At 44.1% G+C, this 26,496-nt stretch overlaps 1 protein-coding gene across 1 annotated transcript in view; it reads right to left on the bottom strand.

The window, feature by feature from the left end:
- AGBL1 (AGBL carboxypeptidase 1) overlaps window positions 1-26,496 on the bottom strand; it is a 1,225,565-nt gene that overhangs the window by 496,264 nt on the left and 702,805 nt on the right. The gene's annotated exons all lie outside the window — the stretch shown is intronic.

Below are 26,496 nucleotides of genomic sequence, written 5' to 3' on the forward strand. Positions count from 1 at the left end.
GAAGACAGTAGGATATACAGGCTGAAACAGATTTCAGTGATGTGTCACTTATTAGGCTGTGTGCTGTTGTTTACTTACAATGACAGCTTTATCACCTGGGGATTATCACTGCCAGGACTAGGGCTCACATGAGTAGTGGTCCATCTCTGCTCCCTCCTCTGATGAGCAACTCACTGTCAATATACAACCTACATGGAAAGCTGTTGTGTGGGTGGGGGCAGCTTTCTCAGCTCTGCTTCATGTAACATGAAAAAGCTATGATTGTATCACAACTGCGGCACCCAGTAAGTTAAGTGTTACATCGCTGGAATCAGGCTCACTTGCCCTATATTATTCTACTCTCAGATATAATAGCAAAAACCTGCTTTTAGATGCAATCCACCAGAGAGCTTCATGCGTCAGTACATTAGTGTTGTGTGTGAAGAGGGATGGGTGGCTACTTCATTTCAGTAACAACGCAACCCCCCTCTCCGCCTATGCACCAGTCTTGACAGACAAAGGGGCTGGCTGATTGCCGTGTTTCAGTAGGTAAGTCATCCTGCTTCCCTGTGTATGCATTGGCCTTGACGGAATTGAAAGCAGCCAGGCAGCGAGCCCCCTACATAGCGCACTGGCCATATGCCGACACCTGAAGTTCTCTCCTATGACAAACCGGAAATGGAGCTGCTGAACCTGGCACAGCTCCAGATAGTCAGGAGAGCTAGGGTCTACAAATGAAGTCCACCTTGTTGCTGTTGGATGGATTAAACACTTTCTGATCAACAACAGTTAGCCAAGTACCTCACATTTTCATGTGCAACAATACTGGATTTTCTATATACATTATTTGCGGAGTGCTGATGCATTTTGTTAACATATACTATACTGTTGTATATTGGATGTGGAAAAGTGCAGCGGTACATTAATTTAATACTATGAGTGTGGGTCTTGTTCATATACGTTTTAGTGAGGATAAAAGCTGAAGATCAGTTCACTTTGTAAATAAAAGTCAATTAATATATTCTCTATATTTAAATATAATTTTTTTTAACTATGCGACCCCTTTAAATCACATTTTCGTTAAAATATAGTCTTAAAGAGAATCTGTCAGCAGGTCTTTGCCATTTAATCTGTGATCATCAGGAAATAGGGGCTGAGACACTGATTTAAGCCATGTGTCACTTATTAGGCTATGCACTGCTGTTTCAAAGCAATGAGTGTTTTATATCAGCAGAAGATTAACAAAAGGACTACAGCTCACGTGCATCCTAGTCCATTTCCATCCCCTGCACTGATTAGCAGCTTAAGCCCCCATCACACACAGCGAGATCACTAGCGAGATCGCTGCTGAGTCACAAGTTTTGTGACGCAGCAGCGATCTCACCAGCGACATCGCTGTTTGTGACAGGTGTCAGTGACCGGCCCCCCTGCCGGGTATCACTGATCGTGCTCAAAAGCCCTGGACTTTTTTTTGATTGTTGGTCTCCCTCTGGCCAGCACGCATCGCTGCGTGTGGCAGGCGGGAGAGCAATGATCAGCGAGCTCCCAGCTCGTATCCAGGGGAAACAGCGGGTTTCTAAGTGCCGCGCTGCGCTTAGACACCCGCAGTGTACCTTAGATATCAGCGCGCTGGTGCAGGTAGCTGGTAACCAAGGTAAACAGAGGGTTTCTAAGCGCCGCGCGGCACTTAGAAACCCGCTGTTTACCTTGGATACGAGCTCCCTGCACCAGCGCGCTGGTATCTAAGGTACACAGCGACGCGCATGTTCGTCGTCGCTGGTGCTGTTCGCTGGTGAGATCTGCCTGTTTAGCAGCTCACCAGCGATCATGTAGTGACACACCAGCGATCCTGACAAGGTCATATCGTTGTCGGGATCGCTGGTGAGTCGCTATGTGTGACGGGGCCCTTACGGTCAATAGATAAAGTTCACTGTAAGCTTCTAAGCAGGGGTATGGGTAGGTTTAGCTTTCTGAGCTGTGCTGAATGCAACATCTAAAAACTCGGATTGTATCACAACTGCTGCACCCAGTAAACTGACATCATTGGAATCAGGGTCTCTTTTCCTAAATTAGGCTGCTCTCAGATGAGATAGGACAAACCTGCTGACAGATTACTTTTAAACGAGTTCCAGTCTATTAATGACCAACCTATGAATGATGTCGCTTTAGTATAGGTCAACAATATCAGATTGGTGAGGGTCCGACATATGGCACACCCCACTGCTCAGCTCATACCTAGAGCAGTGGCCGACAGAGACTCATAGCGCACTGAGCCAGAACACCAGAGCATTGTACTTTGTCTAGCGGCTGTTCTCAGGTATTGCAGCTCAGATTACATTCACTTCCACAGGAGAAGAGGCACAGTATCCAAAAAAGCCCACAGCAAATATGGAGCGGTGGTTCTCTGGTTCTGTACACTGAATGTTCAGTGGTTAATCCTCCAGATATTAGCTGAGCTTTTGGGGTGCCGGGTGTCAGATCCCCAGTGACCTGATATTGATGGGCTCTTACAAGAATCGATCACCAGGTTCTTAGTCTCGGACAACCCTTTTAATGGCTAATATAAGTACAGCAGCTCACGATCTATCACTTAATATTTGAAAATCTGTAGAAGACAGACAAATAGGTTGATGATAGCTAACAGATGCAAGTAATATTATTTTAATATAATTTTATTTAATTACGGGATCTGCATAATGTAAGGGTCTCTTAGTTGTAAAGTTTAATATCAGAAGGTGTTACCCAAGCATAGCGCTGGTAACTTTTGCTGGAAAACCACTCAATGTGTCATTTCTTAACAAGCACAATAAATACTAACTTATCTTCGCTATAAGACGCAGACATGCAGGTGTCCTGCGGGAAGGCGATATTACAATGAGATGAAAGCAAGTCTTATTAAGGTGCTCATCACACAATTGTACAATTCCATGTGTTGACGTGAGTGTAGAGGTTGTACGAGCACAGAATAGCTTAACCACTGACATATCAGGATTACAGACCATAATCATTTTTTATAGTAATGACATTCTTTCAGTAATAACTTCTGCTTGTACACAGAAAGCAGTGTCTGAGATAAGCCCACTGAGGTACTTTGAGAGAAGATTTAACATCTGCTTAGCAGTGTAATGCATGGGAAACATGTCTTCTAGCCTGTCTGGTGGCCATCACAATGCTACACACAGTTCACATGGACAGACAAGGAGGAGAGCAAGCAATGCACGCGTGAATGCAAAGTAATGCTGTACAAATATCTATGGTTAAGAAAGCTAGTCAGACTCATCCGACGTAGGAAAAAAAATGAGTTATATTTAATCATGGTGATTATACTTGTGGGCTGATGTGTTTTCACTCAGAATGCCTTAGTTTTATTGAAAAATATTCAGGATTGAGAGTTCTCAGTAGTTGATACCTTTTAATGGCTAACTGAAAAGATGGTAACACATTGCAAGCTTTCGAGACTACTCAGGTCTCTTCATCAGGCTAGACTAATACAAAACCTTAAGTCACATATTTATGCACAATACAGCCTAGAAAAAATGCAATAGATAAGACAAGTGACGTGAAGCAGAACTATCAATATGGGAGAGGGAGAAACATAAATATAAACATTGGACCAATTCATAGATAAGGAGTCCAGATGTTTTATGGTCCTCTGATTGGGGTCTAGTTCTGTGTTGTGATGCCCCCACACGGTTTTAAAAGGAAATTCCTTAATTGATGTAAAAAGACATAAATCCATGCGACACATTCATTCCAGCACTGAGAGTGTCAAAGGTCGTCATAAATTTATACTCACAGACTCTTCTCTCTCTCTGAGATGTGAAGTTACCTTTCAATACCTTTCAATGTCTAGCCTGATGAAGAGACCTGAGTAGTCTCGAAAGCTTGCAATGTATTACCATCTTTTCAGTTAGCCATTAAAAGGTATCAACTACTGAGGACTCTCAATCCTGAATATTTTTCTATCCACTGGCTAACACGGTACAAAGATATACATCTTTCCTGTATCTTTCAATACCAGTAATTTCATATCCACGCTGCTGTGATCAGGGATACAGAAATGTTTTGCCACAGGTAGATCCATTCTTTTTTCTCTTATTGTGTGACAATGAGCATTCATCCTTGTTCTAAGCTTTTACCCTGTCTCCCCCACATACAGACCCCCAGTTGGACATTTAGTACAAATAATTAAGTACACCACATCAGATGTAATGCAGCTGAAAGTACCTGGGATCTTGTAGTCCTGATGTGAGTTGGGGATCTGTATCTTGTCCGTGGTCATTATAAATGGACAGGTTTTACATTTTTTCTGGTTGCAAGGAAAGGTTCCTGCAGCTGTTGGAGAGGACAGGGAGCTTCTGACAATGATGCTTCTTAAATTTAATCATAGAATCATAGAATCATAGAATCGTAGAGTTGGAAGGGACCTCCTGGGCCATCTGGTCCAACCCCCTGCTCAAAGCAGGATTCGCTAAATCATCCCAGTTAGATGTCTGTCCAGCCTCTGTTTGAAGACTTCCATTGAAGGAGAACTCACCACTTCTCGTGGCAGCCTGTTCCACTCATTGATCACTCTAACTGTCAAAAAGTTTTTTCTAATATCTAATCTGTGTCTCCTCCCATTCAGCTTCATCCCATTGCTTCTAGTCTTTCCTTGTGCAAATGAGAATAAAGTTGATCCTTCTACAATGTGACAGCCCTTTAGATATTTGTAGACAGCTATTAAGTCTCCTCTCAGTCTTCTCTTTTGCAAACTAAACATTCCCAAATCCTGCAACCTTTCCTCATAAGACAGGGTTTGCAGACCGGTCACCATTCTGGTCGCTCTTTTCTGAACTTGCTCCAGTTTGTTGATGTCTTTTTTAAAATGTGGTGCCCAAAATTGGACACAATATTCCAGATGAGGTCTGACCAAAGAGGAGTAGAGGGAAATAATGACTTCACGTGATCTAGACTGTATGCTTCTGTTAATACATCCTAGAATTGCATTTGCCTTTTTTGCTGCTGCATCACACTGTTGACTCATATTCAGTCTGTGATCTATTAGTATACCCAAGTCTTTTTCACATGTGCTGTCACTTAGCCCTATTCCTCCCATTCTATATATGCTTTTTTCATTTTTATTGCCCAGATGTAGTACTTTGCATTTCTCCCTGTTAAAAACCATTCTGTTAGTTGCTGCCCACTTCTCCAGTTTATTTAAATCTTTTTGAATCCTCTCTCTCTCTTCTCTAGTATTAGCTATCCCTCCTAGCTTTGTGTCATCAGCAAATTTAATCAGTTTACCCTCAATTCCTTCATCTAAATCGTTGATAAAGATGTTGAACAATACAGGGCCCAGGACAGAGCCCTGTGGTACCCCACTTGAGACATTCTTCCAACTGGATGTGCAGCCATTTACGACCACTCTTTGGGTCCGATCACTAAGCCAGTTATGAATCCACCTAACAGATGCCTTGTCCATTCCATACTTAGTCATATTTCTATAAGGATTGTATGAGAGACTTTGTCAAATGCTTTGCTGAAGTCAAGATATACTATATCTACAGCATTTCCTTGATCCACCCAATCAGTAATACCATCATAGAAGGAAATTAAATTAGTCTGACATGACTTATTAGTTACAAACCCATGCTGACTCTGTTTAATCACTTCATTCTTATCCAGGTATTGACATACATGTTGTTTAATAATTTGTTCAAAGATCTTTCCTGGTATAGAAGTCAGACTCACCGGCCTATAGTTGCCTGGGTCCACCTTCTTCCCCTTTTTGAAGATAGGAACAACATTTGCTCTTCTCCAGTCTTCTGGCACTTCTCCTGTTCTCCAAGAATTTTCAAAGATTATGGAGAGGGGTTCAAAAATTTCTTCTGCTATCTCCTTCAGTACTCTTTGGGGGCTGCCTAAAACACAGCAGTGGGGGGTCTGGAAAAATGGATTTTAATCGGGCATCTTTTTGTAGTAAAGGTTGTAATTTCCGTGCAGCTCCCCTTAGCACCTCCAGATTTGGATTGTAGGTGACTACTAGAGGCACTCAGTTATTTTCTTCTTTAGCTTTGTAATTTAGCAGGTGATTCCTTGACAATCTGGTGGCTCTTGTAATTTGGTTTTCAATTGTTCTTGGATGGTAACCCTGATTCAAAAAGGTCTTTTTGAGGCGACCAAGGTGTTTGTCTCTATCCATGGGGTTGGAACATATACGATTGTATCTGATGGCTTGGCTATAGATAATAGAGTTCTTTATGTGTTTTGGATGGAAACTGTCCCATTTAAGGTATGTTGGACGGTCGATTGGCTTCTGATACAGGGATGTCTCTATTTCATAGTTTTATTGAGACTTCACATAAATGTAAAAGGAAACTGCACTTAAGAGCAACCTAATTTTTTTATAGACAATAACAATTTTTCAAAGCATTATATTTCAAAAGGTTGGTAGTTTATTCCTTGAAAAACTCTAAAATGTTTGACCACCATGGTTGCTCTTCCTAAAAGGGTGGTTTCTAGCTCCTATATGGGAGAAATTGCAAAAGCTCTTAATAAAAAAGCGCTCTCTCTCAAGGAAAGAGGGATTGACAAATTTACTGGCCACCCTGCTGTCTCAAATTGGCCACTTACCTATGCAAAAAGCACATGCCACTTGTAGACTCTATGCTTTAGAGCCTGCTGTCACTGCCCTGAAGTTGGCCAATTTGTTGAATCCAGCCAGCTTCAGTGCCCATTGTGCTTTTCCAATTCAACAAAGCAGCTTTTGCTAGCAACATGAGAGAGAGCTCAATGCAGACCAGCGATGCAGCCATGCCGCTGGTCCGAGCTGTCAATCTTCAGGAGCACATCATCCCCACCAATCAAGAAGACGAAAACAGAAGCGGTGCACTCTCGATGATCAATCATGAGACAATCCCCTTAATTTGCTGCCTTAAAAAGAAAAAAACATCTGTGATCTAATGTCTATTTCAACCTTCATGTACTATAATCTCTAAAACTGCATTTTTTGGCCCTAGTTTGTGTCTTTATCCTGATTTAATTTTTGCTGCAATATTTGCAAAATTGAGGCACAAAAAGATGCAGCTCCAGATCTGGTTGTAACATTGGACGATGTAGGGAATTAAAAGAGTTTTCCTGAGGATAGCACAATATATGGAGCGTAGGAAAGGCAGTGCTGCTATTGTAGAACTGGTAGGCTTCTAGAAAGCATCCAAGCCACCTGCAATTTGGAGAAACGCGAGTTGCCTAGCAGGTTCACTGGGAAGCAAAGCAGTGTAAATAAACATATGGCTTTAGAAAAAACCCTGAGTCTGGGAAAGAACATGAGGTCAAGTGAGTTTGCAATATTTCTTCACCCTTTATTGAAAGGTCAGTTACCATTTAAAGTTACTTCTATTCAGAATTCAGGAATTGGTTCTAGATAGAGTTGAGCGAAACGGGTCGGTCAAATTCATAAGTTGCCAACTTTCGCTGAAGTCAGGTTTCATGAAACAAAACCCGACCATAGCATGAGGTCGGCCACGAGGTCGGCGACCAAAGCGCCAAAGTTGCGTTTCAAATGATGCTTCCAGCGCCCTTTTTCAGCCAATGATGGAGGACGCACACTGTGGGCAACGCGATGACATGGGCATCGGTCACCACCATCTTTGAGAAGGGCATGCAAGTGATTGGCTTGCTTTGTGTGGCGTCACAGGGGCTATAAAAGGGCGTGCACGCCGACCGCCATCTTATTTCTGCCGATATTAGCAATAGGGAGAGGTTGCAGCTGCTGATGATGAATAAGGGAGAGCATTAGGCAGGGAAGAAGAGCAAAAAAACTGCTTCTGCTGTTAGCGATTTCCACTGTACAACACAACAGTTTGTGTACAGTGACAGGGGAGGCTCTATTTTTTGTGCATCAGCTCTGTTGGTTATTAGACTGCCTTATAAGGCTCCCTGATAGCTGCATTGCTGTTTGCACACTGCTGTGCAAGCTGCTTTTTTAAAAGCAAAAATACTTTTCTTCCTCTTTTCTGCACAGTTACCAAACACTCATTTTTCCACACTTTTGGGTACAGCAGTCCTGCTTATTAGGCTGCCTGCTGCCATACTAGGACTGAGAGCATCATTGTCAGCCTCCTAAAATCTCTAGGGAGCTTCCAATTCTCCCCAAAACTATATACACCTTGTACTTTGTCATACACCAGCCAATTTCAGCCTGTTAAATTGAGGTGTAATCTATAGTGGGCCTAAGATAATAGTTCAGCCTCCTAAAATCTCTAGGGAGATTCAAATTCTCCCCAATACTATATACACATTGTACTTTGTCATACACCAGCCAATTTCAGCCTGTTAAATTGAGGTGTAATCTATAGTGGGCTTGAGATATTAGTTCAGCCTCCTAAAATCTCTAGGGAGCTTCCAATTCTCCCCAATACTATATACACCTTGTACATTGTCATACACCAGCCAATTTCAGCCTGTTAAATTGAGGTGTAATCTATAGTGGGCCTGAGATAATAGTTCAGCCTCCTATAGTCTCTAGGGAGATTCAAATTCTCCACAATACTATATACACCTTGTACTTTGTAATACATCAGCCAATTTCAGCCTGTTAAATTGAGGTGTAATCTATATTGGGCTTGAGATATTAGTTCAGCCTCCTCAAATCTATAGTGATATTCAAATTCTCACCAATCCTATAGACACCCTCCACCTTGTCATACACCAGCCAATTTCAGCCTGTTAAATTGAGGTGTAATCTATAGTGGGCCTGATATAATAGTTCAGCCTCCTAAAATCTCTAGGGAGCTTCCAATTCTCCCCAATACTATATACACCTTGTACTTTGTCATACACCAGCCAATTTCAGCCTGTTAAATTGAGGTGTAATCTATAGTGGGCCTAAGATAATAGTTCAGCCTCCTAAAATCTCTAGGGAGATTCAAATTCTCCCCAATACTATATACACATTGTACTTTGTCATACACCAGCCAATTTCAGCCTGTTAAATTGAGGTGTAATCTATAGTGGTCCTGAGATAATAGTTCAGCCTCCTATAGTCTCTAGGGAGATTCAAATTCTCCACAATACTATATGCACCTTGTACTTTGTCATACATCAGCCAATTTCAGCCTGTTAAATTGAGGTGTAATCTATATTGGGCTTGAGATATTAGTTCAGCCTCCTAAAATCTCTAGGGAGATTCAAATTCTCCACAATACTATATACACCTTGTACCTTGTTTTACAGTACCATATAGCTGGTGGTATTTTGGGTACATTTTTCCAAAAATGAGGAAGTATGGTGGAAGAGGCCGTGGAAGTGGGCGGGGGTTGCCAGCTGGTACTGAGGGTGGTGGGGGTGGTGGTGCATCTGCTGGTAGTGGCAAAAACACAATAGCACCTAAGGCAGGAGGTGTTGAGCCTGCGTCATCGTCTGGCTCCACAAGGCCTTGAAAGCTCCCTTTTCTGGAAGTAGGTAAACTGCTTTTAAAGCCGGAGCTTCAGGAACAAGTTTTAGCTTACATTGCTGACACCGCCTCAAGCTCTATCGCCTCCTCTTCTGAAGTTTCAAAAAATAAAAGCACTGAGTCGTCAGTGGAGGCTCCTGGTCAGGAACAACACCTTTCCTTGTGTCCTTCACCCCTACCAAAAGTGAAGGATGCGGCAGGCCACACTACAGATTACTCCATGGATCTCTTTTAACATACCATGCCTGGGTTATCAAGTCATATCGTGAATTCCCCAGTCCAAGATGAACCGGACATGGAGTGCACTGATGCACAGCCACTGCTAGATTTTTCTGATGGTACATTCACTCAGAGCACTACATTGTCCTCGCAGTGTACTGAGCCAGAATCTGACCCTGATGAAACTCAGGTGCCCCTTCCCGCATACTATACCACCTTACACGGTGACACAGAGGAAGGTGCACATGAAATTGAAGAGGAGGTGATGGATGACCCAGTTGTTGACAAAGATTGGCATCCATTAGGGGAAGAGGGTGCCGCTGCCAATAGCTCAGAAGAGGAGGAGGAGGATCCGCAGCAGGCATCGACATTGCAACAGCTGTTATCTGGCAGGCCCGTAGCAGTCCAAAAACGGTTTACAAAAACCCAAAGGGTTGCAGAACAGCTTGGCCAGACGGTCAAATTAGCACAGCGTGCAAGGCCTCAAAATGTCTTCCATAGTAGGAAGCGTGCAGTGTGGCTCTTTTTTGAACAAAATCCTAATGATCAGGCAAAGGTTATTTGTAAGAAATGCGCAAAGACCTTTAGCCGAGGGAAAAATCTGAGAAATTTGAATACCAGTTGCATGCTTAGACATTTAACCACCATGCACTTGCAAGCGTGGACGGACTACCAAGTCTCACGTACCACATGTGCACCTGCTCTGAATGAAGGTAGTCAGTAACGCTACATCGCTTCCCCCATTGTAAGCCCACCGGTTAGCACACCACCAGCAGCAAATGTTGAGGCCAAAGCAGTCAGGGAATCACAATGTTATTGCTACGAAAGACTGAATCTAGGCCATCAGCAAGACCACCAACACCATCACCATCACCAACGCTCTCTCAGTCCGCCATGTCCACCGCTAGTTCCACCATATGCAGCTCTCAAGTCCAGCTCACCCTACCAGAGACTCTCAGTAGGACAAGAAAGTACTCATCCGCGTACACAGTGTTTGAACGCCCATATTGCCAAACTAATCTCGTTAGAGATGATGCCCTACCGGTTGGTTGAAAGCGAAGCTTTCCGCGAGCTCATGACCTATGCAGTACCATGCTATGACCAACCCAGTCGGCACTACTTTTCTCGAAAAGCCATCCCAGCCCTCCACCTGCATGTGAAAGACCGCATTGTCCATGCACTCAAGCAATCAGTGAGTGGAAAGGTGCACCTCACAACAGATGAATGGTCCAGTAGGCATGTCAAGGGCCATTACGTGTCCATCACTGCGCACTGGGTTAATGTGGTCGATGCAGGGTCCACAGGGGACAGCGGTGGTGGGACAGTGCTGAATAGCCCACGGTATAGGAAACAGTTGGCTGTAGGCGTTCGACCCTCCTCCTCCAGAAGCGAAAGCTCGTCCACAGAGCACAGTCGCACGAGCACTCCATCCGCAGCTGCCAGTGTTGCACACAAGGTGTCCCACTATCGATCAGCTAGTGGTAAGCGTCAGCAGGCTGTGTTGAAGATGATGTTTTGGGCGACAACAGACACACTACGGAGGTACTGGCTGACTACTTGCAGCGACAAACTGAGTCATGGCTGGGCAGTCTACATCTTGAGGCAGGCAAGGTAGTTAGTGATAACGGCCGGAATTTTGTGGCAGCCATAGCCCTTTCAAAACTCAGACACATACCTTGCCTTGCTCACACCTTGAGCCTGGTGGTGCAGCACTTCCTCAATAATTATCCGGAGTTAACAGCCCTGCTCCATAAGGTGCGAAGACTGTGCTCGCACATCCGCCGGTTGCCCTTACACTCCAGTCGTACGCAGAAGCTGCAGCGATTGCTCCACCTTCCAAAGCACCGCCTAATTATCGACATTGCAACAAGGTGGAAGTCCACCCTGCACATGGTTCAGAGGCTGTGTGAACAGAGGCAGGCTGTAATGCATTTGTGGGAGGATACACGGGCAGGCAGTTTGAGGGCAGATATGGAGTTGTCTGGTGTGCAGTGGTCGAAGCTGAAAGACCTCTGTAAAGTCCTTCAGTGTTTTAAGGAATGCACATGGCTGGTAAGCGCAAACAACACCATCATAAGCATGAGCATCCCACTTATGCGTCTGCTCATGCAAACTTTGACGCACGTTAAGGAGCAGGCGTCTGCAGCCGAGGAGGAAGAGGAGGAGGGAAGCCTTGATGACAATCAGCCATTGTCTGGTCAGGGAACTCTCCTTGATGAGGTGGAGGAAGAAGAGGAAGAGGAGGAGGATGATGGGGATGATTATTTAGGGGAGGAGGATGCTTCTCAAGGGGCAAGAGAAAATATTGGTGTGGCAAGGTCAGTCAGGCACAGGGTTTGTGCGTGACTGGAGGGATGTTGATTTGCCAGAAAGTGCTCCTCCACCCAGCACTCGCAGTACATCATTGACACCTGGAACATTGGTCCACATGTGTGATTATGCCTTGCAGATCCTAAGAAGGGACCCCCGCATTGCCAAAATGATGAACGATGAGGACTACTGGTTGGCCAGCATCCTGGATCAACGCTATAAAGGCAAATTCCAAAACATCATGCCACAGGAGAACCTAGAGCTAATATTGGCTAAGAAACAAGCAACTATGGTAAACCATTTGTTTGAGGCATTCCCAGCACACAGCGGCGGTGATGGTTCTCCCATGAGCCGTAGGGGGCAACATGGAAGAGGTGATCGTGGTGCACACAGCCAAAGTGGCGTTGGACACAGGAGTTTCATGACCATGTTGTGGACTGATTCATCAAGTACCGCTCACACGACTGGTAATACTGCATCGATTGAAAGTGACAGGAGACAGCAGTTGTCAACTATGGTTACATACTACTTCTCCTCCAATATCGATGTTCTCCCTCACAGGTCATTCCCCTTTGACTATTGGGCCTGTAAACTGGACACCTGGCTTGAATTGGCACAATATGCCTTACAGGAGCTCCCTTGCCCTGCTGCTCGTGTGCTATCCGAAAGAGTCTTCAGTGCTGCTGGATCAATCCTGACAGGAAAAAGGACCCATCTGTTGACCCAAAATGTTGATGATCTAACCTTCATTAAAATGAACCATGCATGGGTTTCAAAGGATTTTGTCCCACCTTCCAATGCTGACACGTAGGTTGCCAGAAAAATGGCTCGCTTTTGTCCTCCTCCTCCTTTTCCTATTCCAATTTCTCCACTTTCAGCTGCTGAATTTCCAACATCAACATATGCCATTTTTTCAACCTCCCTAACTGGGCTGCCTTCCCCCAGGGCCGGGGTCACCACCTGGCGCACTCAACCGTGCGAGTGCCGTTGCCCTGGACAGATGGGTGGGCCCATTCTAGGCACTGGCACAGGGTCCCTCATAGTACAATCAAGTGTCTCTGACGGTGGGGGTGCACACCCGCCGTCAGACACACCCGTGTACTATGAGGGGCCCATTTGCCAGTACCGCTGCCCATGAGTGGGCCCCCCCTGCTTGCTCAGGGTCCCAGCACTTGCAATACCTACCTCTCCCTGCTCCACCACTGTGTAGTCTGGGCTTCTAAATCCTTCACTGGGACTGCCAATACAAATTTGGTGAACTGATAGATGATGGATAAGACGTAGCTATGCCCCGTCCTGCTGGGCTCTATCTTCAGATGATCAATGGCTTCCATTTGTTATGGGTGTCAACTCACAATGAGATGCAGTGGTGGTTTATCATCAGCTTTCACGGTTTTCCTACTCACAGACGTGTGACATTCCTGCCCACATTTTTAAATGTGTCCTCTCATGCCAATCCAATAGAATCGCCTACGGCCTGTGGCTTCTGTCTTTTGCACTCCAAAGTTACCTGACATATCATAATAGGCAGTGAGGACAATGTCTACATCTCTCCCTGTGATCACAATTTGATGGAGACGAGTAACGGTGATGGGATCCATGGTACTGCGATACAGCAAACCTTTCTTCACAAGAACTGTTTTCGCTGTCTCCACAGACAAAGTAATTGAGGGTCAGCATCGCCTCTGAGAATTCTCCCGGGAGTTTTTCCCGTGATTAGTAATTCCAAAATTTCTGCAATCACTCGACTTTCCGTCTGTACTTGTATCCATCGCGTTTCGTCTTGCGGAGAGTCTGGACTGTCTTACTGAGACTGAAATATATATGAAGATTGAAAAATACTCCAACAGTGTATACTGGTGCACGCTTCGAACACATTACCCTTTTTCTACTTTTTAGATTCTTGTCTAATCCATACTGAGGCTGTGAGTGTCTTTGTCGGACTACGGAAATATATACGGAGATTTTTAATGTTTAAACTATGCTATATATACCTGGTATCCAGTGAAACTGTACCCTTTCTCAACTTTCAACAATCTTGTCGAATCCATACTGGGCCTGAGACTGTCTGAGTCTGCCTCTTGATATATAGACATAGATTTTTAATGTGTAAACTATGCTACATATATACCTGTTTTCCGGTGATACTGTACCCTTTCTCAACTTTCTACAATCTTGTCGAATCCATACTGCTCCTGAGACCGTCTGAGTCTGCCTCCTGATTAGAGATGAGCAGTGTTCGAGTCGACCTGTTCGCCAAGTTCAAATTCGAGCTGTTTTGGGCGGTGTTCGAGCCTTTCGTCAAACTCGAACACTTTGCTTAAAATTCGTCTGTTCGAGGTTCCGTTCGAGAACGGTTCGTTCACCAAAAGCGTAACTTTATTTTCACATTAATAATGGTTTTAAATGTTAATAGACAGTTTCATGGCATAGCAGCGGTGTCTGGTAGCCAGCGGTGTAGTGCACCTGTCAAGGAGCTACACTGTGTGTGTTTCTAATAATTTTTTACCGCATCTTGTCCAGAAAATCCTTTTGGGTCTTGTAGCACTGTCTGCTACTCAGCAGAGGAGCCCACCCGTGAACCTAGCTATGTCGCCTGTTTATGTAAGCACTGTCTGCTACTCAGCAGAGTTGCCCACCCGTGAACTAAGCTATGCCGCCTGTTTATGTAAGAACTGCGTGCTACTCAGCAGGGGAGCCCATCTGTTAAGCAAGCTACAGCACCTGTGGTTTGGACAATTAATTTTTTCACATTCTTTCTGGAATGCCGGTTATGCCTAATTCCGGAATTCTGGTTGACCTGCACTTACTGGGAAATCCTTGTTCGCGGGGAAGAATTAGAATCCCAGATCCCCATCACTAGCGGGGTTCAGCGGGTTATCCGCACCTGTAAGCGACACACGCTGGTCCTTTCAGTGTAGCGCTCAATCTCGCGTGCGAGAGCCTCGTGTGTCCCTCTAGTAAGCTGGATGCGGACCGCGGGGTCATGCCGGAGTCTCGGTCGTTAACGGAATTAAGCTGACAAATCGCTAGCACAACTAAAAACGGCCATGCACCACCACTCACAGAATCAACAAAGCTTACAATCTATCCATCTTTTCCGTGGCTGGCATGGTTGAGGTTGTCTGTGTGGAGTCCAATTAAGCCACAGGCTCCACTCCTGGTGGTGTCCTTCTGGACTTTCCTTTAACCCCTTAACCCCCAAGGGTGGTTTGCACGTTCATGACCAGGCCAATTTTTACAATTCTGACCACTGTCCCTTTATGAGGTAATAACTCTGAAACGCTTCCATGGATCCGGGTGATTCTGACACTGTTTTCTCGTGACATATTGTACTTCATGTTAGTGGTAAAATTTCATTCAAATAACTTGCGTTTATTTGTGAAAAAATGGAAATTTGGCAAAAATTTTTAAAAATTTTGCAATTTTTCAAACTTTTAATTTTTATGCCCTTAAATCACAGAGATACGGCACACAAAAACTTAATAAGTAACGTTTCCCACATAATTACTTTTTGAATATTTAAAAAAATGAACATTTAACTTTTTTTCATAAAAAAATACTTCAGATTCAATTTTTTTTATTTTACCAAGGGTAAAAGAAGAAATTGGACTGCAAAAGTTATTGTGCAGTTTGTCCTGAGTACGCTGATACCTGATATGTGGGGGGGAACCACTGTTTCGGCGCATGGCAGAGCTCAGAAGTGAAGGAGCGCAGTGTGACTTTTTCAATGCAAAATTGGCTGGAATTCAGATCGGACGCCATGTCACGTTTGGAGAGCCCCTGATGTACCGAAACAGTGGAAACACCCCACAAGTGACCCCATTTTGGAAACTAGACCCCCCAAGGAATTTGTCTAGATATGTGGTGAGATCTTTGAACTCACAAGGACTTCACAGAAGTTTATAACGTACAGCGGTACAATTAAAAAATCATTTTTTTTCCACAAAAATGATCTTTTCACCCCCAATTTTTATTTTTCCAAGGGTAACAGGACCCTCAAAGTTATTGTGCAATTTGTCCTGAGTACGCTGATACCCCATATGTGGGTGTAAATGACTATTTGGGTGCATGGCAGAGCTCGGAAGGGAAGCAGCGCCATTTGACGTTTTTGGCTGGAATTGAGATCGGACACCATGTCGCGTTTGGAAAGCCCCTGATATACAAAAACAGTGAAAACCCCCAACAAATGACACCATTTTGGAATCTAGACCCCCCAAGGAACTTATCTAGATGTGCGGTGAGCACTTTGAACCCCCCATGCTTCACAGAAGTTTATAACGCCCGGGCATGGAAATAAAAAAAATCGTATTTTTTCCACAAACATGATCTTTTAGTCACCAATTTTTTTATTTTCTCAAGGGTACCAGGAGAAATTAGACCCCAAAAGTTGTTGTCCAATTTGTCCTGAGTACGCTGATACCCCATATGTGGGAGAAAACTACTGTATGGGCACACGTCAGGGCTTGGAAGGGAAGTAGTGACGTTTTGGAATGCAGACTTTGATGGAATGGTCTGCGGGTGTCATGTTGCTTTTGGAGAGCCCCTATGTACCTAAACAGTGGAAACCCCCAACAAGTGACACCATTTTGGAAACTAGACCCCCTAAAGAACTTATCTAGATGTGTGGTGAGCACTTTGCGCCCCCCAGTGCTTCACAGAAGTTTATAACGACCGGGCGTGAAAATAAAAAAATCGCATTTTTTCAACAAACATGATCTTTTAGTCCCCATTTTTTTATTTTCCCAAGGGTAACAGGAGAAATTGGACCCCAAAAGTTGTTGTCCAATTTGTCCTGAGTACGCTGATACCCCATATGTAGGAGAAAACTACTGTATGGGCACACGTCGGGGCTCGAAAGGGAAGTAGTGACGTTTTGGAATGCAGACTTTGATGGAATGCTCTGCGGGTGTCATGTTGCATTTGGAGAGCCCTTAATGTACCGAAACAGTGGAAACCCAACCACAAATGACACCATTTTGGAAACTAGACCCCCCAAGGAACTTATCTAGATGTGTGGTGAGCACTTTGAACCCCCAAGGGCTTCACAGAAGTTTATAACACCCGGGTGTGAAAATAAAAAAATCATATTTTTTCCACAAGCCTGATCATTTAGTCCCCAATTTTTTTATTTTCCCAAGGGTACCAGGAGAAATTGGACCACAAAAGTTGTTGCACAAAAGGAAATTTTCTGCTCACCCCTCTTCACTCCTTATCACACCTCCGACGCACGGAAACACCCTGACCCGGGTGTATAGTGCATGCACAACATAGAAAAAGATTTTCCAGCGTCTCCAGGAGATAAAATAACAATTGCTTTATTGAAAATATAAAATCTTCTTACCATCAAGTAAAAACAACATAAAGAGGCATATGGAGGGGAGCACTTTCCTACGCGTTTCACCCTGAAAGGGCTTAATCATGGGTGAACCGCGTAGGAAAGTGCTCCCCTCCATATGCCTCTTTATGTTGTTTTTACTTGATGGTAAGAAGATTTTATATTTTCAATAAAGCAATTGTTATTTTATCTCCTGGAGACGCCACAAAAGTTGTTGTCCAATTTGTCCTGAGTACGCTGATACCTCATATGTGGGAGAAAACTACTATATGGGCATACGACGGGGCTCGGAAGGGAAGTAGTGACGTTTTGGAATGCAGACTTTGATGGAATGGTCTGCGGGTGTCATGTGCGTTTGGAGAGCCCCTATGTACCTAAACAATTGAAACTCCCCACACGTGACCCCATTTTGGAAACTAGACCCCCCATGGAACTTATCTAGATGTGTGGTGAGCACTTTGAACCCCCAAGTGCTTCACAGAAGTTTATAACGCCCGGGCGTGAAAATAAAAAAATCTTTTTTTTCCACAAAAATGATAATTTTGCCCCCAATTTTTTATTTTTCTATGGGTAACAGGACAAATTGGACCCCAAAAGTTGTTTTGCAATTTGTCCTGAGTAGGCTGATACCCCATATGTGGGGGTAAAACACTGTTTGGGCGCATGGCCGAGCTTGGAAGGGAAGGAGCGCCGTTTGACTTTTTCAACGCAGAATTGGCTGGAATTGAGATCAGATGCCATGTTGCATTTGGAGAACATCTGATGTGCCCAAACAGTGGAAACCCCCCAATTATAACTCCAACTCTAACTCCAACACACCTCTAACCCTAATCTCAGCCCTAAGCCTAGCCCTAACCCTAACGGGAAAATGGAAATAAATACATGTTCTTTTAATTTTATTCTTTTTCCCTAACTAAGGGGGTGATAACGGGGGGTTTGATTTACTATTTATGGTGGTTTTTATTTTTGGCAGCTTTCATACGCTAAAAGACGCTTTTTATTGTAAAAATAGTTTTTGCATCACCACATATTGAGAGCTATAATTTTTCCATATTTTGACCCACCGAGTCATGTGAGGTCTTATTTTTCGCGGGACGAGTTGACATTTTTATTGATATCATTTTCGGGCACGTGACATCTTTTGATCGCTTTTTATTTTGATTTTTGGGACGCAGAATGAAAAAAAAAACAGCGTTTCATGAATTTCTTTTGGGGGATGCATTTACACCGTTCCGCCTGCGGTAAAATTGATAAAGCGGTTTTATTCTTCGGGTCAGTACGGTTACAGCGATACCTCATTTAGGTTTTTTTATGTTTTGGCGCTTTTATGCAATGAAAACAATTTTATATAAAAAATAATTATTTTTGCATCGCTTTATTCTGCGAGCTATAACTTTTTTATTTTTTGCTGATGATGCTGTGTGGCAGCTAGTTTTTTGCAGGACAAGATGACATTTTCAGCGGTACCATGGATATTTATATGCGTCTTTTTGATCGCGCGTTATTGCACTTTTTGTTTGGCGGTATGATAATAAATCATTATTTTTTGCTTAGTTTTTTATTTTTATTTTTTAAGGGGTTCGCTAAAGGGGTTAACTAGTGCAAAAGTTTTATAGGGCAGGTCGTTACGGATGTGGCGATACCAAATATGTGTACTTTTATTGTTTTTTTTTTATTTCCAAAAAATGAATTTATTAGGGAATATTTTTTTTTTTATTTATTTAGCGATTTTTTTAAAATTAATTTTACACTTTTTTTTTTTTACTTTATTACATTGTCCCAGGGGGGACATAGCTGTCATGTGATAGACCGCTGATCTGTCTCATCACAGATCACTGTGACAGATCAGTGATCTGTCACAGGCACTGCACAGGCTTTCCTCATGCCTGAGCTTTGCAGGCACTGAGGAAGCCAGCTCCCTGCAGGTCCCCGAAGGTCCCTGTCGCCATCTTGGATTTGGGGACCTGCAGGGATGGAGCCCCCCGCTCCAGCGCTGCACATTGCGCTGCTGTGGGGGGCTCAGGGAAGCACGGAGGGAGCCCCCTCCCTGCCGATGCTTCCCTTTAACCCCCGGTACACCGCGATCGTGTTTGATCACAGTGTGCAAAAGGTTAACGTGTCGGGGGTGGTCCGTGACCGCCCCTGACACATTGTGCCGGGTTTCAGCTGTGATAATCAGCTGACACCCGGCCCCGATCAGCGGCGCTCACCACGTGGGCGCCGCTGACCGCTGTGACGTACTATCCCGTCCCTGGGAATTAAGTCCCAGGGCACATGGACGGAATAGTATGTCACATGACAGAAAGGGGTTAAGGTTCAGCTTTGCAACCATACTGCCCCCGGAAACCAAACACTTTGCCTTCATAGACGCTGTTCGGAGGGTCGTGGGAATAACGCCGCCCGATCGGCAGTTGGCATAATTTATAGTGGGAAGTCCAATGGTATATGATCATCTTCGATTGTAGAATTTTAGATTTTTTTTATTTTAGATTATTAGTCCAGCCTTCCTTGACTTTATAAGGGCATGACATGCCTATATCTGTGTCTCCTCCTCCTCCTTTTACTCCTCCACCTCTTTTCTATATGTAGTTGCCCTTTTCCATATATTATTTTTGTCTTCTGAGCATTTTGTCTGCTTTGGGGCACTTTTTAAGGTGTTTTGTAATTGTTTTCTATGTGTATGTGTTTGTCTGACATTGCTTTCAATGGGGCCCTACGGTGTTCGTCGAACGTTCGACGAACATTCGACGAACCAAACCGAACTCGAACACTAGCGGGGTGGCTCAACACTACTCCTGATATATAGACGTACATTTTTAATGTTTAAACTATGCTATATATACCTGGTATCTGGTGATACTGTACCCTTTCTGCCAGGAAGTCCTCCTCCACCCACCACTCTAAGTGTATCATTGACACCTGGAACATTGGCCCACATGTGTGATTATTTCTTGCGGATCTTCTTTTTATATTGTGGTGTGATCCATCCTGAGCGTGTGAGAGTCTGTGGGTTACTCATGCAATTTATATGTAGATTTAAAAATTACCCCAACACTGTATACAGCTCTACTCTTGTGATACATTACCCATTTACTGCTTTTTATATTCTGGTCTAATCAAAACTGACCAAGTGAGAGTCTGTTTCTGACTGTGGAAATAAATAGTGAGATTGACAATGACCCCTACACTGTGTACAGCTGTACGCTTCAGATCCATTACCATTTTATGGCTATTTATATTGTGTTGTAATCCATACTGAGCCTGAGAGCGTCTGTGTCTGCCTCCTGAAATATATATGGAGATTTAGAATGTTTAAACTATACTATATATACCTGGTATCTAATGATACTGTACCCTTTTTTTACTTTTTATATTCTTGTCTAATCCATACTGAGCCTGTGAGCGTCTCTGTGTGACTCATGAAATATATAGGGAGATTGACAATTATCCCTTGACTGTATAGAGCTGTACGCTTCTGATACAGTACCATATATCTGATGTTATTTTGGGTACATTTTCACCAAAATTTGGAAGTATGGTGGAAGAAGCCGCAGACGTGGGTGTGGGGGGGCCAGCTGGTACTGATGGTGGTGGTGCATCTGCTGGTAGTGGCAAAAGCACAATAGCACCTAAGGCAGGAGGTGTTGAGCCTGTGTCATCATCTGGCTCCGGAAGGCCTGGAAGGCTACCTTTTCTGGGAGTATGTTAACCGCTTTTAAAGCCGGAGCATCAGGAACTGGTTTTGACTTACTTTGCCGAAACAGACTCCAGCAAATATGCCCTCCTCTTCTGAAGTTTCAAAAAAATGCAAGCACTGAGTCATCAAGTGCTGGCTCGTGGTCAGGAAGAACCCCTTACCTTGTGTCCTTCACCCCCACCAAAAGTGAATGATGCAGCAGACCACAATTCACATTAGTCCATGTAGCTCTTTCCCACATACTATGCCTGGGTTATTAAGTCAAATCGTGAATTCCCCAGTCCAAGATGAATCTGACATGGAGTGTGGGTGGCCAGCCAGGGCAGTGGGGTTAATCGGTACCGGGCCGATGTCTCAGAGGGATGTGTCACGGTGGTGGTGACCCGGTCCATGGGCCTGGGCGTCCATACAAAGTGGTGAATAACGTTTATAGGTGAATGATACGTGATGCCACCTGTGGTTTCTGATCAGATTGACCAGCGCTGCAGTGTCGCTTCTCTGGGACAGATGTTGTGGTGCAGCTAAGATGTAGAAGCCGTGCACAGGTAGGGCCATAGTCGCAGGGCAAATAAAAGAGTTGGTACATGGTGTGCAGTGCAGGATGTAGCAGAGCCGTGCGCCAGGCGCAGGAGAAAAATGAAAGACCCAGCCGTGCAGTTCCTTTACCTGTACTTGGTAAATGCCATACAGGACCCAGAGTACAGATGGAGAAGGAGTTGGTCAGCCTGGAAGCAAATTAGGAATTCTCTCTCTGCAGATAAGTAGTGTGGCCTCCATTCTAGCACTTATCTGAGGTACTCGCAGTGCTGAGTTCACTGAAGTTCCCCCTGTTGACTCTCTTTTGAAACTTTCTCGTATGGCAGGCAGCCGTAGCCTTTTCCTTCTGGCTCACACAAGTCGCTGCTGGGGCCTCCGAGCCTTAGTTGAGAACAGAGCATTTACAGCTGCTACTTCCTCTGGTTTCTGCTGCTGGACAGTCAGTGTCCCTACAAACTCGGAGACCGGAATCCGGACCATGCGCTCCAGCTAGGAGTGAGCCTTAACTCTGCTCATCCTCCAGCTCCCCTTCTCACGTCCACATACTTCCCCTTCCCTTCACAGACTGTCCTAACTTTCCTCCTCCTGACCACAGAGAGCAGCTCCTCAGCAGTCAGGTTCAGAGCTCTCCCTGCTGGCCTGGAGTGGGAAATGTGTTGTGTGTTGGTTTAAGAGATCCTTCGTTGCTCCCAAGCATGACATCACACTCCCTAGGAGGAAGGTAATGCCACAGTGGCGACCGTACTCCTGGGGGTGCCACAAGTGCACTGATGCCCAGCCACTGCTAGATGATTCTGCTGGTACATTGAACCAGACCACAACATTCCCCTCACACTCTACACAGCCAGAATCTGACCCTGATGAAACTCAGGTTCCCCTTCCCGCATACTATGCCACCTTACACGGTGACAAAGAGGAAGGTGCAGATGAAAGTGCAGGTTCCTTGAGCAGGTGGGGGGGCATACTCATGGGCGACGGCACTGGCACAGGGCCCCTCATAGTATGCAAAAGTGTCTCTGCCGGTGGGAGGGGAGGGGGAGGGCCCACCCACCATCAGACACACCGCCGTACTATGAGGGGCCCTGTGCCAGTGCCGTCGCCAACGAGTGGGCCCCCCTGCTTGCTCAGGATCACAGCACTTGCAAAGTTGAAATACTTACCTCTCCCTGCTCCACCGCTGTGACTTCTTCCACGTTTCCTTACAGTGACATTCTGGTCAGAGAGCGTGATGACAACACACCCTCTGCACAAACAGTCCAAGTGCAGATAGATGGAAGATGGGGACGACGAGGAGTCCAGACTAGAACAACCTTTAATTGCTTTAAAGGTTGGGAGCAATTTTGGGGGAGCACTATACTCTGAAGGATGATATATGGGGCCCACCATACACTGGAGCATTCCGAAGGTGGACATCAGACACTGGAGCAGCATTTATAGGGCCCATTATACACTGGAGCATTAGAAATGGGGTCCATTATATATGGAGCATTATTTGGGCCCATAAGACAGTGGAGCTTCATCCATGGGGACCAACATATACTGTAGCATTATGTGAAGCTCATCATATACTGTATGGAACATTATATGGGACCAATGATTCTATATGGAGAAATATATGGGCCTCATTACTCTGTATAGCGCACTATGCGGTGGCCATAATACTGTATGGAGTAATATACTGTCCGTTTTTGGAGCTATTGGAGAATTTAAAATGGATATCAATCATGTGATATAGAAGTGAAGTATTTTTCATTGTACTATACTGCTATTTCTCTGCCGTATCAGAGGATCATGAATTGTGGCATGTGTTAAAGGAGCCCATTGACACTCTTTGGCCCTGGGCCCACGAAAAACTGGAGCCAGCCCTACCCCCCCACACAACTTTCGCCAAATAACCACCAGTTTTCAATGCCTAACTATTATTATAAAGTAAATAAAGGTTGACAAGGTTAAGTAATAAGAATTGATGTTTTTGACATTAAAATGGGCACTGTAGGTGTGTTTCCTGACCTCCACTCCCTGCCGGCTTTGCTTCCCCATTGACTTGCATTGGGTTTCGTGTTTCAGTCGGCCTTCGACTTTTCACGATAATCGGCCGATTTCGTTCGACCCGACTTTTGCGAAAGTCGGGTTTCATGAAACCCGACTCGACCTGAAAGAAGGCAAAGTCGCTCATCTCTAGTTCTAGACTAAACAATGAAATCTGATGCTTGATTGTTACTCACAGTAACAAGCTTTTCCTGATGTTGTATTTATTGTTACTATGCTAAGATATCATATTCTTTAGTTACACAGGATCTGTCACAAAAGTATGATTCCAGTTTCTAACTTTTGACTCCACAGGAGATACAAACTTGGGCTCAGTGATATGAACTGGAGATGTAACATTTTTAACATTTGAATTCACAAAGTTTGTTAAATTTTTCCCAAAAGTTTTATTCACTTTAAATCCCAATAATGTAAAGCCTGTAATTTCACTGAATGTACGCTCTGAGGTCTTTTAGGACTGTAGTCAATCCCTTTCAAGCTCTTTAATGCAAACAAACTGTGGTAATGACAAAGTTACCTTACTATAAAGAGAGATCATAGCCTGGTAGTAACCAATGGCTCATTTTCATATTCATGTTTCTTTAATTTAAAAATGGCCCAAAAATTATCCCTCTTAATCATTTATGAGAAGACAAACCAATTTCTGCAGAACACTGACAGAAAACTGCCCGTATTGCTGTCAGAGGTACTAAGTGGCGCTTAATTACCCGATATTTACCTTGGATACTAGCGTCCAGCGCGAACACGCTGGTATCCAGGGTACACAGCGGGTAACAGAGCCACGCGCGCGCTTAGTTACCCGCTATTTACCCTGGTTACCAGCTCCCAGTGTCTGCTTACAGCGCTGGGAGCTCGCTGATCGATGGTCTCCCTCTGCCATGCTTGCTGGCCAGCGGGAGACCAACGATCAAAAAAAGGCCCAGGACATTGCTGAATGATCAGCGATACCCGGCGGGGAGGCTGGTCGCTGATAGGAGTCACACACAGCGAGATCGCTGCTGAGGTCGCTGTTGCGTCACAAAACTTGTTACTCAGCAGCGATCTCGCTAGCGATCTCGCTTAGTGTGACGGGGCCCTAACAAGCTTTTTTGCTCATTTATTGAATGATCAGCAGCATGTGCTACATTATTCTGAATAACTATATGTAACATTAATATGAACATCCAATACATGAACTGCAGACAACCAATATATCTCATCCAATTAGTACATGCCTTGTTAAACACTACAAATAATGGAATCCAGCAAACTGGGAGCTGTAAACTGTGAACATCAAAACTGTTTGTTATTAAACCAGCAGTAGATAATACTTGGGGAGAGATAAGCAGCAGAAATGTAAATGTTAGCTGCATTTACTGGCATACAGTAGACTAAATGATTCCCTTGGCCCTTGAGAGATAAAACCCCAGGTGGGCATTCATGCATTAATATACTTTCTGTCTCCTGCAATTAGGCCAACTGATTTCAAGCCATTGTTCACATACTGTATATTTATCACTTTAATCTGAAATGTTGAATTGCAAAAAATAACAACACTCATGATGCCTGGCACCGGCTGCCTGAATTATATATGATCGCCCGCAGAAAGCATTAACAACTCCTTGGTTCTCTCAAAGCTCGTATATCAAAGCTGTTCTGTGCACCTGTTGCTCCCAAGAGTAGCGTGCGGATCAGAGACCTGTAGAAACCGCACGCTAATTTATCAACAGCACACCACCGTGGAGAAATACTGCAGTAAATGAATGATGCTCATTAAAATATCAGTCCAGTATCATTTCATGACCTGTAAGGTTACAAGCATTTCGCCTTCTGTCTGCTGTCATACATGCTGGATTTTGTTCAAGGGGAGAGTTCTTGTTCCATTATAAACAAGGATTAGCATCAAAGCTGTTCAATTCCCACATGTATACATACACACTAGATGTACTGATATAAGGCCACAAGGACCAGTTGTGAAAGAACAGTAACCAGGTGTGGGGGTGAAAAGACTATGATCCCAATTCATCTTTTACCTTTTTTGTAAGTCACTTTCCTTTTTTGCCTTGTGGTATTAGTTGCCATTTATTGGCGTCAAATTCATCAAAATGGCTAACATGTTTCACAAATTTTGCTCAGAGTCAAAAAGGACCTTTTTCCTATCTTAATCTCCTTTTGCTGCCAAAGGTCACTAAAACCGAGTTAAAATTATGGCATACTCGAAAATACTTTGGAGAAAGAAGAATGGCTGGAGTGTAATATTGCCAAATCAATAAACTCTGCCCGCAAAGCAGAAAACAAATCAACAACAAAAAACAGGTGGACACACAAAACAGACTACAAAAATAAGTGTAAATAGAATAATGAATTGAGTGCATACAAAAAAAGGCACAAAGCACACAAAACTACAAAAACAGGCACAAAGGCAGTGATGAATTGGTGCCCAAATGTACTTGGACATGGACCAGATGGTAGGTAGGAAGGACAGCCGTAAGGACACACATCATTGCCCAGATTCTCCATTGCCTTTTGCACCTGATTTTTTGTCTGGTTTTGAGTATTTTGCTCCTTTTTTTGTTCACACCCAATTCATTATTCTATATGCACCTTTTTTAAGTTTATTTTATATTTTCTTGCCTGTTTTTCTCTGCTTTGTAAGTTCACTCTGGTCCCACTCTGGTGTGCTTTTCTGTATATCTGCAGCTTGAAGCAATTTGGTACACTCGTTTTTGGTGCCAAAAGTCAAAGAATTTATTTAACCCCTTTCTGCCTTTAGACGTACTATTCCATCCATGTGACCTAGGACTTAATTCCCATGGACGGAATAGTATGTCATATGCGATCAGCCGTGTTCATGGGGGGAGCGTGGCTGATCACGGCCGGGTGTAAGCTGACTGTCACAACTGATACAAAGCACTAAGTGCCAGGAGCAGTCACAGAGTGCTCCCGGCACTT

The sequence above is a fragment of the Dendrobates tinctorius genome, unplaced genomic scaffold (genome assembly GCF_039654945.1).
Source record: "Dendrobates tinctorius isolate UK_male_01 unplaced genomic scaffold, ASM3965494v1 ptg000022l, whole genome shotgun sequence".
Taxonomy (NCBI): Eukaryota; Metazoa; Chordata; class Amphibia; order Anura; family Dendrobatidae; genus Dendrobates; species Dendrobates tinctorius.